This window comes from Dipodomys ordii, unplaced genomic scaffold (assembly GCF_000151885.1).
Source record: "Dipodomys ordii isolate 6190 unplaced genomic scaffold, Dord_2.0 Scaffold239, whole genome shotgun sequence".
NCBI classification, from domain to species: Eukaryota; Metazoa; Chordata; class Mammalia; order Rodentia; family Heteromyidae; genus Dipodomys; species Dipodomys ordii.
The window spans coordinates 676,057-689,318 of NW_012267455.1; positions in this window are offsets into that span (position 1 = coordinate 676,057).

Here is a 13,262-nt window from a genome sequence, read left to right on the forward strand (position 1 = left end):
TTTTTTTCTTTTTTTTCTTTCTTTTTAAAAAATTATTTTTTTTGTTTAGCTCTACTGAACTTCTGATCTTTTTTCTTTCTTTATTATCCTTTTTACCTTTTCTTCTCTTTTGTTCTTCTTTAGGTGACTTAATTGTTGTTCTACACATCCTTAGATAAACCTGTAGTTGATTATAAGACCGTATCCCCCATTGTGTACACACAATCCACAAATTTATTACTCAATTCAAAACATCTGAGGCTTAAATTCCTTAATAGCAGTACTACCTATTTATACCTATATAATATTTTAAGTATTTTTATTTTTAAGTTTTACATCTCCTTTATATCCCTCCCCTTCTCTCATTATATTCACGTTCTTCTCTGAATACTTTGTATTCGTTTCTGCATAATATATTTATTTTTTACTTTTCTATTTTTTCTGGTCTCTTTTTTTCCCTCTTCTCTTTCTTTTTTTCTCTCTCTCTACTTTAATTCTATCCAACCTATTTCCTGCTTTGAGATTAAGTCTTAGTTAAGTTAACTCTCCCTGTGCCTTCCAACATCACTCTATTCCTAATTTTTACACACATTTCTCCCTAAACCTAATAATTTCTGGTTTACCAAATTCTTCTTTGCGGTTTGTAGCCCATTAATATATAGTTTTTTGATGGTAAATAGAGGTATCTGTTGAATTAGATTGTATATGCAGACTATTGACTGTTCAAATTCAAACGTTTGTTGATGCTTGCCTTAAGAAAGTGTTCTAGCACAAAACTGGTATTATTTTCATCCCAAATGAGTAGAGTAAGCCGGAAAAACACAACAAAAATGTCAAGTCCGGGTATCTCAACTTCCAATTATGAAAATCAGGGGATAGAACAGATAATGAATAATCCAGAGGAGAGTTCCCAAACAGCTCTACAAACACTGCTGGCAACATGATAAATGAAAATATTGAAAACATAAAAAGGACTTTTTATGAGCATGATAAGGAGAGAGAGATGAGGCAAACAAAAGGTCAAAACAGGAAAAGATTGAAAACCTACAAAGGACTCTGTATGAGCATGAGAGGAAGAGAGAGGAGGCAATCCAAAGGTTTATACAGGAATATCATGAGCGGGAGGAAGCTACACAAAAAATGATACAGGATTTGCATGAGCAGGTTGAGAATACTCAAAGAGAAAGGCAGGAATGGCGTGAACAGGCTGACAACACTCAAAAAGAACTTCAGGAATGGCATGAACATCAGGAAGCTAAGCAAAGACTAATACAGGAATTGAGAGAGCAGGATGAGAATACACAAAGATCACTAAAGGCATTCATGGGAGTCATTAACAAAGAGCTGAAGGAAGTCAGGGAGACCACAAAGGGAATACAGAATGGAATCCAACAGAAGGAATGGTAGTCCAAGGAAACCATAACCAATCAACTAAGTGATTTGAGAATAAACACTGAGCACAAAATTAAGGAAGTACAGAAGTTCATACAAGATCTAAAACAAAGGTTCAACAAAGAATTTGAAGCCATCAAGGCTGACCATTTAGAAAGAAAAAAATAAAAACCAAAGTAGAAACTCTTGACAGCAGGTTAGACCATGTAGAAGATCGAATCCCGGGGATTGAAGACAGCCTAGATATTATAAAGAATATACAACAATCCAAGACAAGTCCAAGAAATATGATAGATCTATCCAACACTTGGAAGACAACATCAGAAGGCCTAATCTAAGGAAAATAGGTGAATAGGAGCACCAAGAAACAGAAGTTAATGGTCTAGGAAATTTGTTTAACAGGATCCTAGCAGAGAACTCCCCAAACATGCAAAAAGATAGGCCTATTCAGATACAAGAAACTTTTAGAACTCCAAATAGACCAGACCAGAATAGGACATCCCACCGTCACATTATAATACACACAGGATCAATTCAGACCAAGGAAAAGATTATTAAAGCTGTTAAGGAGAAAAGATTTATCACCTATGAAGGGAAACCAATTAGAATCACCTCAGATTTCTCAGCAGAGACAATCAAAGCAAGAAGAGCCTGGGATGACGTATGCCAGGCTCTAAAAACAAACTATCACCCAAGAATACTGTACCCAGCTAAACTCTCCTTCATAACTGAAGGCCAAATAAAAACCTTCTATAGCAAAGAAAAATTGAAACAATACATCTCCACCAAACCAGCCCTACAAAAGATTCTTAAAGATGTCCTACACATATAAAACCAACAAGATCACAATAGAGGACAAGAAACTGCACCCAAACTGAGAATCCAAGAACCATAGGAAGAACCCAGTTTTAGCAGCACCCAAGAAGGTTGATAAAATGTCAGGGACTCCCAAATACCTCTCAGTTCTATCTCTCAATATTAGCATACTTAACTCTACAATTAAGCGACATAGACTGTCTAGTTGGATTAAAAACAAGATCCTTCTCTCTGGTGCCTTCAGGAGTCACATCTTGCCCGTAAAAAAGACCACATTTTCAATATTCAAGGCTGGAATAAAATCTACCAAGCAAATGGCCCGAATAACCGGCAGGAGTTGCAATCCTAATATCAGATTAAATAGACTTCAGATTAAAATTTGTGAGAAGAGATAAAGAAGGTCGCTACATACTAATTAAGGGATCTCTACTTCAGGCAGATATTACAACTCTAAATATCTTTTCACCAAACAAGAGAGCACTCAAATTTATCCAAGAAACACTAATTTCCCTCAAATCCCACATAACTCCAAAGACATTAATTGTAATGGATTTTATCAAACCACTCTCCCCACTAGATAGATCAACTCGGCAAAAACTCATAAGAGAAAGAGCAGATATAAACAGCTACCTAGATCAACAAGTTTTAATAGACATCTACCGAATATTTAACCCAGCAGCTTCAGAATACACGTTTTTTGAGCAGGACATGGAACATTTTCTAAAGTAGACCACATTTTAGGTCACAAAGCAAACTTGTCCAAATTCAGAAACTTTGAAGTTATACCTTGCATTCTCTCTGACCACAAGGGAATTAAATTAGAACTCAGCACCAAAAGCCACGAAAGAAAGTCCGGTAACAAAAGGATGTTGAACAACACACTGCTGAATAACGAGTGGTTCATGGAAGAGATTAGAAAGGAAATTGAAATGTTCCTGCTATTCAACAAAAATGAGCACACAAATTACCAGCTCCTCTGGGGCACAGCAAAGTCAGTACTCAGAGGCAACTGTGTAGCTCTGAGTTCCTACATCAACAAATTGGAGATATCTGAAACCAACAATTTAATGATACATCTGAACCTCCTTGAAAGAGAGCAGCAAGATAAACCCCAATCCAGTAGACAGAAAGAAATAAATAAAATTAAATCAGAATTAAATGAATTAGAATCCAAAAAAATCTATAGAAACAGTCAACAAAACAAAGAGTTGTTTCTTCGAAAAAATTAACAAATTTGACAGACCCTTAGCAAATCTTATCAGAAAAAGAAGAGAACACACCCAAATAAATAAACTCAGAGATGAGAATGGAAACATCAGCACAGAAACAACCAAGAATCAGAGCATGATAAGGGAATAATTCTCAAAACTTTATGCTAATAAATTTGAGACCTTGGCAGAAATGGACCTTTTCCTAAGAAATATTGTTATGTCAAAATTAAACCAAGATGAGTTAAATTATCTTAACAGGCCCATATCAAGCATTGAAATAGAAACAGCAATAAGAGACCTCCCAGCTAAGAAAAGTCCAGGACCACATGGTTTTACAGCAGAATTTTACAAGGCCTTCAAAGCAAAGCTCACACCAATACTCCTCCAAATCTTCAATGAAATTGAATGAGAAAGTTCACTACCGAACACATTCTGTGAAGTCATTATAACCCTCATCCCCAAACCAGGAAGGGACTCATCAAAGAAAGAGAACTATAGACCCATTTCTTTGATGAACATTGATGCAAAACTTCTCAACAAAATTTTGGCCAATCAATTTCAACAATTCATCCAAAACATCATACAACATGAATAGACAGGATTCATTTCTGGGATGCAAAGCTGGTTCCATATACGCAAATCAATTAATATTATTCATCACATCAACAGGAGCAAGGATAAGAACCACATGGTTATCTCAATAGATGCAGAAAAAGCATTCGAAAGATCCAACACCCCTTTATGATGAAGGTTTTGGAAAAATTAGGAATCCATGGATCATTCCTCAATACAATAAAGGCTCTATATAACAAACCTACATCCAACATTATTCTTAATGGTGAAAAAGTAAAGTCATTTCCTCTTAATGCAGGAACAAGACAAGGATGTGCACTCTCTTCACTTCTCTTCAAACTTGTATTAGAATACCTATCTACAGCAATAAGAAAAGAAGCAAACATAAAGGGGATCCAAATAGGGAAAGAAGAAATGAAAATCTCCCTCTTTGCAGATGACATGATCTTGTATTTAAAGAATCCTCTAAACTCTACTCCCAAATTACTCAAGGTGATTCAAAACTTTGGCAAAGTAGCAGGGTTTAAAAATAACCCCCCATAATCAATGGCTTTTCTGTATGCCAACAATGAGAAAATTGTGTTTGAAATTTGGAAAACAACTCCATTTGTAATAGCCCAACAAAAATAAAATACCTAGGAATTAACTTAGCCAAAGAAGTACAGGACTTCTATGATGAAAACTTTAAAAACTTGAAAAAAGAAATCAAAACAGAACTTAGAAAATGGGAAAAAAAATCCCATGCTCCTGGATTTGAAAGATTAACATCGTAAAAATGGCAACACTTCCCAAGGCTATCTTCAAATTCAATGAGATACCTATCAAAATTCCAACTTCATTCTTCAAGGAAATAGAAGAGGCAATCCAAAAATTCATATAGAACAATAAAAGACCCTGCTTAGCAAAAATGCTCCTCAACGGAAAGAACACTGCTGGAGGAATATCAATACCAAATTTCAAACTCTACTATAAAGCAATAGTAATCAGAACAGCTTGTTACTGGCACAAGAACAGACATCAGGCCAATGGAATAGAATTGAAAACCCAGAAATGAATCTACAGACCTATAGCCTTCAAATCTTTGATAAGGGAGCTAAAGAACCAGAATGGAAGAAAGACAACCTCATCAGTAAATGGTGCTGGTAAACTTGGTTAACTACTGTAGAAAAGTAAAACTAGATCCTTATATATCACCCTGCACCAGTATCAACTCCAAATGGATGAAAGACCTCGGAGTCAAAGCAGATACTCTGAAAACACTACACGATGGACTAGGAGAAACCCTAGGCCTCCTTGGCTCAGGCCGAAATTTTCTTAATAGAGACCCAGAAACACAACAAATCAAAGAAAGGTTGGACATAGGGGATTGCATGAAGTTGCAGAGCTTCTGCATGGCAAAGGACATAGCTAGCATGGTCAATAGAAAGCCCACGGATTGGGAGAACATCTTCACTAGCCATAAAACAGACAAGGGTCTCAAAACTAAAATATACTTGGAAATCAAAAAATTAAATCCCCCAACAACAAATCTTCAAAGAAACAACTGCCCAGTAAATAAGTGGGCTAAAGACTTAAAGAGAAACTTCGCTGATGAGGAAAGAACGATGGCCAATAGACACATGAAGAAATGCTCAACCTTCCTAGCCATAAAAGAAATGCAAATCAAAAGAATATTGAGGTAGGACCTCAACCCCTGTAAGAATGGCAAAAATCAAGAACTCTAATAAGAACAGGTGGTGGAGGGAATGTGGACAGAAGGGAACCTTAGTGCATTGTTGGTGGGAGTGTAAACTTGTTCAACAACTTTGGAAAGTAGTATGGAGGTTCCTCAAAAGGCTCCACATAGAGCTCCCCTATGACCCAGCAATCCCACTTTTGGGCAATTACCGAACTGTTTACAAACAAGACCACACTGAAGCTACCAGCACAACTATGTTTATTTCAGCATTATTTACTATAGCTAAGATATGGAACTAAACCTCAGTAGATGAATGGATCAAGAAAATGTGGTATATATACACAATGGAATTCTATGCCTCCATCAGAAAAAATGACATTGCTCCATTGGTTAGGAAATGGAAAGATTGGAAAAAAATATATTATGTGAAGGAATCCAAGCCCAAAGAAACACAGCTCCCATGGTTTCCCTTATTTACAATAGTTAGTATATGTATGAGTCAAGCAGAAAAGTTCAGATAAGGTGATCTTAGGAAAATGAACCCTAAGATATTTATTTAAATGTTCATTTTTCTTTCATGTGTTTGTTTCTAACCCATTTATAAGATTATTTCATTGTTGCTTTGTATGTCCCTCCCCCACAGTATAACCCCTGCTTTCACTGTATTTGATTTCGGTATAATTTGTGGAGGGGAAGGGGAAAAACAAATGTTTTAAATTAGGATTCAGGTGGACCCGTTGCAACAATGAGAAGTACAAGTTGTCATGTCGAAAACGAACTTTACAACTTTGGTGGGGGGGTGGGGATGAGGACTGGATGGGGGGGGAAGGCTTGGAATGGATGGTAAGGGTAAACAAAGAAGTAGGCTACAATGCTTGATGGGAAATGTACTCATTATCTTGCCCATGTAATTGTAACCTCTCTGTACAGTTTTTTCACAATAAAAAAATAAAAGAAGAGTAAGAAAAGAATCACTTAAGAAATCTACATAAATCATATAAGAACTCATAAAAATAGGTTTTTAGTATATATAATCCAAAAGGAATAATTTCAGGAAAGTATTAATCACATAAAATGTAATGAATTGACTATTGAAAACTTCAACAGTTGTAGATTATTTATTCTGATAACAAAGATTATAACCTACGTTTTAACAGTATTCCAAGTAGAACATAGAACTAGAAACATGAAGTGTAGCACTAAAGAAAGCTACTGCTACCACTAATAGAGTAAAAATGAAATTTAGGCAAAACTCCTTCATAGCAAATATCACAGGACAGCCACAACATTACATCCATTGTTCATATGAAGAAAAGACCTTTTTTTGTAGTAAAGACCAGTTTTCACAGGTATTAACATCAATTGGTTATATATTTCTTAAGGCCTTTAGGAAGGATGCTGAGACACTCTTGATGGAAGCTGCCTTCTTTAGGACAGACTACACAATATGCAGACACCATTCCAAGCACTGCACCTGCATTAGTGTAATTTTAGTGCTCATGTGTCTTCTCTAAGTTAGGAAATGAATTAAGTATTTTATTAAAAACCGATGTAGGCAAGAAGGCCAAACAAATATCCTAAGTACCTAAGACTGATCAGTTGCAGACCAATAATTCAAATCCAGGTTTCCAACAGGCGTATCTGAGGATATCCTGTGTCACATTCATGACATTTCAAGAGCTATGGAGCAGATGAACCCACATTATCTTCCTAATTATGATTATAAGGGCAATAACAATGCTACAGAATATAAATATATTTAAATGAAACGGGTGTGGATAATGACAGTGTAAGTGATCTTTATACCAAATAAAATGGGATTAATTACTAAAGAAATACCTGAATGAACATCATTCAGCTTCTACTGTTTATTATTCCTGGAATAATTCCTTAAGGAGAACAAATCCAGGCCAAAGACATTTTTTTCTGATGAACACAGGATTTTAACATTAAGTATCTTGAATACACAAGGAATAGTTTGTTATTGATATATAATCCAAAAGAAATAATTTTTGTGACTACTTACTTTCTTGTTGTACCAAAGAAAACTATTCCTATTCTAAAACATATATAAATTTAATGGATATTAGTGTTATCGGTCTAAATTAGGTGTGCATAACATATGTAATATATTCTATTATGTAACACATAAATGATATATTTATAATATATGTATCATTATTGATATTCTATAACTACTATAAATAATATAGGTATAAAACTGGTTTTAGTATTATTCTGTGAAGGATACAAAGAATGACAACTTTATTTAAATAAATATATTTGTATGTTTTAGTCACATAATTTATTTATTTTATTATTTTTTTTGGGTCCGGTCATGGGGCCTGAACTCTGGGCCTGGGCGCTGTCCCTCAGCTTTTCAGCTCAAGGCTAGCGCTCTACCACTTGAGCCACAGTGCCACTTCCGGCTTTTTTCTTTTTGCTTATGTGGTGCTGAGGAATGGAACCCAGGGCCTTGAGCATGCAAAGCAAGAGCTTTACCACTGAGCCACCTTCCCAGCCCACATAATTTATTTTTGTGCCAGTACTGAGACTTGAACTATGGTCTTGGTCTTGTCCCTGAGCCATTTCACTCAGACTGGTTTCATATAGCTATCTTCAGATCTCAGCCGATAATTAGCTGGGATTACAGACATGAGTCATGTTCTATTTTTTGAATTCTTACATAATTATTTCTGAATGTTCAATTATATTGTGATATTCCATTTTTAACCAAATTCAGAATAAATAACTAATTATTGGGTAAAACTCTATGTTGCAATCCAAATTGTAAGGACCCTACTTTACTATCAATTTTCAAAGTATTTCTAGTTTAATTCCTGGACAGATAAGTAGAAAAATTAAATTATGTGTGCATCATATACATAATATACCATATTACATAACATATAAATGATATGTTTATAATATATGCATAATTTGTGATATTCTATAATTACTTTAAATAATATATTATAAAACTGGTTTTAATATTATACTGTGAAGGATACAAGGAATATCAACATCCCTATCTTAACTGTCTCATTTTCAACAGTATATAAACTATGCTATAAACACATATCTTCAAGAAAACACACCTCTGTAGTCACATATTCATCTTCAAATATTCTCCTTATCGCTATGAACATCCTCTAAGATTGGCTACACTTATCCACAGCAAACACTCTGTGATACTTTGTGGATAAAGTTGCTTGTCCTCATCCTTATAGACTTTCACCTACTTCAGTAAAGAGCATTTTCTCCTGCTTTGCCTGTAGACGATCATCCTTTTTTATTTCCCAGCAAAGAAATTGTGGCTAGCAGGCTTGAGCACTGGTACATTCAGAGGTTCTTTGGTTGTGAATTTTCCCCTTCCTTTCTTGGTAAGAGAGCTGGAATAATGAAAAACATTTAAGGCAATGTGTTTTAGTGTAAATGAAAACATACTGATTTGAAAGTACTACAAATATTCATTCATAAATTTATTTTTAATTCACATATAATAGGGGTGGTTTTAGTGGTGCATGCCTTTAAATCTAGCTATTTAGAAGTCTGAAAACCAGATAAATAGACCATGAGACACTTATCTTCAACTGAGAACCAAAAACCTAAAAGTGGAGCTGTGGCTCAAATGGAAGAATGACACCCTGAACACAAAAGAAAAGTAAAAGAACTTAGGCCCCGAACATAAGTCATAGTATTAGCACTCATATACTATATATTTGGTTCCTAAAATATTCTGTGAGTTAATTTGTCAAAACTTGGTCATGGATTACATATGAGGTTTGAAGAAGTATGTAAGTTCGAAATGACTCCAAGGTATTTTGACAAGACAACTGGAAGACTTATCACTTAATCAAATAATAATGAGGGATAGGTTTGTAGATAAAGATCAAAGCTCACATTGGGATCTTTTGAGATTGCTAAAATCAGTAGCTAGGAGTTGTCAGTAGACAGGATGCTATTAAGGACGAATTAAAGAAAGAAGAGACCTGGAGAAGAAAAACAGAAATAATTACATGTACTAAGTAGTAACAATCATGAGAAGGAAGATTACAGAACTAAGCCCTGGGATACCAGCACCTGGCTATATGTATTTTAAACTGTAGTTTTCTTCAAATGTTTCATCCTACATTGAATTTTTCTTTCTTAAAACTTTGTGATAAATATGTAATCTATTCAATTTTGAAAACTACTGCTGTACCTCCCATTTATTTGTGGCATTTCTGAAATCCATGTTCCTCTGTGTGTCAGGTGGATACTTTTGCCTTTAACAAGTGTTGTTGTTGAACACATAACATGTGGCTACTTAGAGAACAAAGGATGCGAAACTACAGTAGACAGATAAAGAACTTCCAGGACATTCCCAGGGCAACTCATGTACTCTGTATAGGTGCATAGGTGAGCGTAGAAAAGAAATTCTAATACTTGAAAGGGATTTTGTGTGTGTGCATATAAGTGTACACTTATTTATCTGTCGCTATAGTTTTAAAAATTCAGTTTCCAAAATCCAAAGAGCCACCTCCATGGGCACCGCTTTCTTATTGGCTCTTTGGGTAATAAGAATGAAACCTGGACTTTTCCAGTGGTAGAGAAATTACTCATAGATTCAAGCATTTGCCTTTCAATATGTTGCTTGTTCCTAACTTTAAAATTAAGAAGTCTTTTAATATATAATATGTCTATATTATAATATATTATACAATGTATAATATATAGTATATTATTACATATATATAATACCTGCCAGTATTATATATTTAGAATGAAAAATACAATGAATGTATCAGTGTCCATACTTTCCCAGACATTATTAGGTTCAGTAGAGTTAGGTTCATTACATCTCAACAGGAAAATCTATTGAAGTCCTGAAGACCTTGAGCTAGATAAGGAGAATTCTTGTAAAAGAAGCTTCTCCTCAATTATGAGAAAAGATAAGCTTGGAAGTTTTTTTTGAGGGTTTTTTTTTCTTTGGCCGGTCATGTGGCCTGAACTATGGGCCTGGGTGCTGTCCCTCAACTCTTAACCTCAAGGCTAGTGCTCCACTACTCGAGCCATAGCACCACTTCTGGCTGAGGAATCAAACCCAGGGCATCATGCATTCTAGGCAAGGACTCTTAATTACTGTGCCACCTTCCCAGCCAGCGTTTGGAAGTTTTTGAAAAGAGGAATTTGGCATTTGCTTTGCATCCTTGATTAGTAAAGAATATATATATCATTTTGCTCCAAATTTATCTCCTTTTATGTTCCCTAGACAGTTACACAGGATCATCATTCCATCGCTTATCTTTAAGTCCTTTTTTATTTATTTTTATTATTATTGTTTGTTGTCATTGTTTTGTTGTTCCTGAAGCTTGAACTCAGGGCCTAGGCAGTGTCTCTGAGCTCCAAGCTAGTGCTCTACCACTTGAGCCACAGCACTACTTCTGGCTTTTTCTGCCTGGGCTTACTGTGTAGCTAGGATTACAGGTGTGAGCCACCAGTGCCCAGAAAGTCCCTCTCTTTTAGATATTATTCTAAAAGCCTCCTATCCAAGGTCACTTCTAAGATAGTAAATGGAAGTATGCCAATATTTCCTTCACACTCTCATCTCCAGTTATGGCTATTGCGTGATTTTTCCCTCTTATCTTCAACCTACTTCACTGTTCTCTTCCTAATCCATGGTTCTAACTGTGTTACTATCACATAAATTTAGTGGCTATAAACCCTAAGCCACTCAATTATTAATTTCATTTCATTTTTTACAATATGATTGTTTTCAGCACAAATTTGAGCTAATACTCACCTTCTTGCATCTAACTCTTTGCATGAGCAAAGCCTGGGCCTTTTTTACCTCAAATGAAAGAAGTTAGCCAAAGAATAACCAACAGTATTCCTATCTAGGAGTCATGAATAGTAGTTGAGTGCCTGAAAGAAGCAATGCATTCCTGGCATGGAAAGGGGAGGGAGAGACAACAGCCTAGAGAGCAAACTATCAGTCACAATATTTAACAACTTCTCCTTTGGGGAAACTGACCTCCCACAAAGAGGCAGTAAGATAACTCACTTAGTGAATTTTCAAATATGAAGGAAATTGTCATGTCTCACTACACAACTCACTTTTAGTCAGAGGATCATTTTTTGTGTCCTCCTTAGACCCAGTCACACTTTATCTCCATGTTGGACTTTACCCAGACTCTATTCCTACCAGAACTTCCCTGATGAGGAGGAAAATGTGATCTCTTGGCTTCTGACTTGCCCTGTGGGAACTGAAGCCACTTTTAGTTTTGAACCTGTTCCTCCTTACAAGGCTGTGATGGGTGGTGGGAAAGGTCATTCTCTGAATTGTACCCTAGTACCAAATCTAATCAGAGAAAGTCAAGAATTGCAGATTCTGCCTGAGGGAGTGAGTTTCTCCATTTCCAAAGAGGTCAATTAATAGCTCCATCTGAGGCCCAGGTGGAGGCCCTTCACCAGATCCTTCAAGCTTGAGTAGATGTTAGCTCAGACTCCAGCCCATCCTCATATTTCTCTAGCTCTCTCTCATGAAACAAAAGGTAACAGGAGTTGAGTTCAGAAACATGGAGAAATGAGAATTTCAGAAGAATCATTCCCAGGGGAGGAATTAGAAACTTTGGGTGAAAAAAGGGCTCAGAAAATCTAGGATCACTCACATCATTTAGGAATCACATCATAAGATTATGGAATAAATGTAAGAAATTATTACCTAAATTAGTAACTCCACTGCTCTGAATACATTACAAGAGCTCTGTCAAAATGTAGCTGTCCTAAATCTATTTTGATGAGAAAAACGGACCACATTCTTTCCTCACAAAGTTCTACTATCTTCATCCATACTCCAGGTTGTTTTTACTCTATACTTCTCTGTTGTTTTCCTTTGCTGGATTCAATCAATGACACTTGAATATGTGATCATCTTCAGACATGTAATCACTTTTTCTTTTAATCCATTTGTTATAAAATAAAACAAATTATGGGGAAAATATGTCTATGGTACATTTTCTTCCATCACATATCTATTTGATGTTATTAAGTATTTTTTAATAGTTTCATTTTTAAAACTTGAGGAAAATGTTTGTTAGCATTAGCACTAATTAGTTGCACATTTTTTGTACTTTTCTATGTGTGAGTATTCGTTACTAAGCTTCAAACATTGTCTTTTCTTCCTTCTGTTGCCGTCTTAAAATTAGTTCAAATTATGAACTATATATGATGGTCCTGTATATGGTCATTGATATATTTAAATTTTGATCTAATATCCACATAGTATAAGATATCTTCACCCTATTTTAACTGCTCTGAAAGTAAATATAGAGGTCCCTCATTAAAGTGAAAACACACTGCCACAAAACCAGTGAAATTAGGATTAGGTATATATCCAAAAATATTTAGCAATTATACACTAGAATCATTCACTTCACATATACCAGAACATGTCTATAGCTATGAATATCACATTTTCTTTATTCTCTCTTTCTTGTACATCTAGGTTGATTACACATCTTTCTTGCTATGAATATTGCTGCCATGCATATGGATGTTCACGTTGATTTATATTCCTTCAATATGTATCCAGGTTGCAGTAAAGGTCATCAACATATGTGTCTTTTGGG